The sequence below is a fragment of the Cryptomeria japonica genome, chromosome 3 (assembly GCF_030272615.1).
Source record: "Cryptomeria japonica chromosome 3, Sugi_1.0, whole genome shotgun sequence".
Classification (NCBI taxonomy): domain Eukaryota; kingdom Viridiplantae; phylum Streptophyta; class Pinopsida; order Cupressales; family Cupressaceae; genus Cryptomeria; species Cryptomeria japonica.
This window is the reverse complement of record NC_081407.1, coordinates 3456118-3459866: the sequence shown is the minus strand read 5'-3', so window position 1 is coordinate 3459866 and position 3749 is coordinate 3456118.

The window sequence follows — 3749 nt, the reverse complement described above, 5'->3', positions numbered from 1 at the left end:
CTACCAACTAACACCATCCCATCTTTGTTGGTTCAATAAAGTCACCCCAACCTGAGAATCAGACTCAAACACAATGTGATGCTAACCAATAGAACAACGATCTAAAGCAACCAAAATGGCTAGAGGCTCCATGTAATTGTTCGTATGAAAACCCTTATAGATAGAAAAAAAAAATTGAACATGCCCCAAACTGTCTCATGCCACACCACCAATACCCGCATGTCCAGGTTTGCCTCTACCATTGATCCAACAAGGATAATAGCCATACTTGCACTACCATTACCTGCACACAAGAAGGGACTTCAAAGCTTCATAGGTAGGATTAACTTCATCAAAACGATTATTCCTAATATTGAAGCATTAATGCAGCCATGCTTAAGAAGAATATTCCTTTTCAATGGACTAAGTAAGGTAAAAATAGCTTATGAAATACAAAGTTAGCATGTTTATATTGAGCTACTGTTTCTCAAAAAATTATTAATTTAGTAACAAAACTTTATGACTTAAGCCTTTTTACTTATGCCTTGTTCATTAATATTCTTCAAACTAATTTTCTAAACTAGGAACTCAAAAATATTAATCTAATTTCTAACCAGATTAGATAAGGGATGATCACAAACACATCACTCTTTCACTGATACATTCTTTATATGAATTGTTTATAATCTAAGAAATTTTTATCTAAAATACTTAACATTAAACTAATTATTTTATCTTGCCATTTTAAAGCACTAATTAATAGTGCTATTCATTTTCTTTGTGGCTCTAAGGTTTTTTTTCTTAAAATATATTAAATAATTGTACATAATTAAATAAGATATAAATAAAATCGAAGATACTATTGTTAAATAAATTTTGTTTAAATAAATATATTAAATTTTTTCTTTCTCTCACCACACTTTACATGGATGATTGTGGGTTGTCAGGAGAAATTATTACCTTCTTTGCAAACCTCGCACAACTTCAACATTTGGGACTCAGAGGAAATTCATTCAAAGGGAAGATTCCTACCTTTCTTGGAGCTCTCCCTCTGTCAAATTTTGATCTTTCTTGGAATAGTTTGGAAGGTTATCTACCCTCTTTTTCAAGTGGCCTCTCCAATTTAGAGCATCTATATCTCCAGTAAAACTAATTGAATAGCAGCATTTCATCTACTCTAGGCAATCTTTCCAAACTATAGTATCTTGGTCTAAGTTCAAACAAATTAAATGGCAATATTCCATCTAGCCCAAACAACCTTTCCAAATTGAAGTCACTTCAATTACAAGATACCTCTTTTAGTGGTCCAATCCCAACTTCCTTTGCCAAGCTTGAGATGCTTTATCTTGCTAACAACAGCTTAAATGAAACTTTCTCATTTTTTATTTTGAATAATTGACCCAAACTTGCAGCTTTCCATTGAGAAGAACAAAGAAGGAAGCAAAGGTCACACAACTCATAATCCAACTGACCCACTCCAAATTGAAGCCAAAGATCAAGAGAATCTGATGCAAAAAGCTCCATCTAACCCTATCATAAGCTTTAGCCATATTTTGATAAACATAGACTTCTCCTTGGACATTATCATGGAAAGAATGGCTTCAGAAGCAATAACAACCCCATCCAAAATCTATCTACCAGCCACAAAATCCCCCTACTCATCAAAAATCAATGAAGGAAGCCAAACTTTTAGACATTTAGCAATTAGTTTAGTGATAATTTTATACACAACATTGCAAAGAGCAGTGGTTCAAAGAATTCAAGCTAAATGGCACCCTCCTTTTTAGGAATAAGAACCATGAAGGTAGAATTCAAGGCCCGAAGCATTTGCTTGCTACTATGAAATTCTTGAACAACTGCTAGCAAATCCAACTTGATGATGTACCAAAACTCTCAAAAAAATTTAGTAGTCCAAAACCATCTAGGCCAAGAGATTTACCTTGAAAGCCATACCAAAAACAACATCTTCAACTTATGACAAAGTCATTGGATGCATGAGAGACTCATTCATCATATTAGTGACCAAAGAGGAGGTACAAGCCAAGATCAGGGTCTCCTCCATAGGAGCAGGGGGTGAAAGGTTAGAGACAAAAGCTGAACAAAACAGATATACCTGATGAGATATTGCCTGAAGAGAGGTCAACTGTATGCCAACAAAATTGACCAAGGAAGAAATCACACTCCTCTGTCGACAAGCCTGGATAGCTTTATGAAAAAAAACAATATTACGGTCACTTTCCTGAAGCCAATCAATGCGAGCTTTCTGCTTCCAAAAGATCTCCTCATGAAACTCCCACTCCTCCAAATCCTTCAAGGCTTGAGATTCAGCTGATGCAATGAAAATGGGAATTAGTGGAAAACCATAATGAGATCATTTAAATAACATGTTCAACCATAGACACAATGAACTCAAACCCTTTCAAAACATATCAAGAAAGATTAGTAAACAAGAAGCTAACTAGGAAATGAATAAAACAAAATAAACTTCCTCATGATGCTCCCTATGTCATGGTTCTTCCTTGTCCTCCTCCTCTCAAAGATCCTGCTACTATTTGATGTATGCCCTCAGTTTGAACACTTAGCACGAAAGGTATGTCAAATGGAGGATTGGAGATGGTTGATTGTGTCAAGTGTTGAATGAAGATACAAATGAAGTATTAGAGGTTAAATAGTAATTCCAACAAGTGGAAGAGCTAGAACCAAATGCAACAGCTTCCTACAAAACACTAAAATTCTAAGTAACAATAATAATGCACCTATAGTGACAATGTTCACAATGCTTCCTCCTTTTTGTGAGGTTCTATTTATAGGCAAAATAGTGAATTGGATGGTTGAGATTGAGAAATCTCAACAAGGGATAGGATTGAAAGTTATCAATCCATGTGAGGGATTCAATCCAATCCCAAGTTGACAAATGTCACCTTGAGAGGGCTTGAGAGGAGATGGTGGTTGCCTTAGGAGGTAAGGTTGTGGTTGGGTTAGTGGATAACCAATGGATAAAGCCTTTACCCAAGGGGTAAACTCTTGTGCATGGGTTAATAGGATAACTAGGGCCAAAGCCATGAGTGCTTGATGAGACCCTTGGGTTAGATGAGGGTTGAGTTAGAGAGAAAGTCTCTAGTCATATAGTAAGTTGGAGTTAACCATTAATGGTTGATAGGACTTTCGGGGACAAATTTGTAAGAGTCCTCCCAAATTTGGGGCACTCAACAAGTTAACTTGTTGAAGAAATGATGCCTTTAATAAATTTAGAAGACTTTCTTCCAAACTTGAGAAGTGACCTCCTCAAATTTAGGGAAAGGATATGATTAGGAGAGGCAAGTGAGAGATGTAGGAAAATGCAAGTGGGGGGGTCTTAGAGATTTAAATAAAATATTTATTTATTTAAATATGAGAGAGAGGATTTTAGGGATTTAAATAAATGTTAATTTATTTAAATGTGAGAGAGAGGTTTTTAGGGATTTAAATAAATGTTGATTTATTTAAATGTGGAGAGGAGTTAATTAAACAAATATGCTTTATTTATTTAATTAATTGTCAAAACATGGTTTAATGAGTTAAATTAAATAATTTATTTAATTAATAAAAGAATATAGTTAGGATGAATTAATTAAATATTAATTTAATTAATTATCGATCGATGGTTAACTAATCAAATAAATACTAAGTATTCATTTAATTAGGTGTACAGAACTAGGTGTCTTGTTGGCATTTGGTATTATAACAAACAATGGGAGATTGTTGGCATTTCATTAAGGATATTGAGAAGG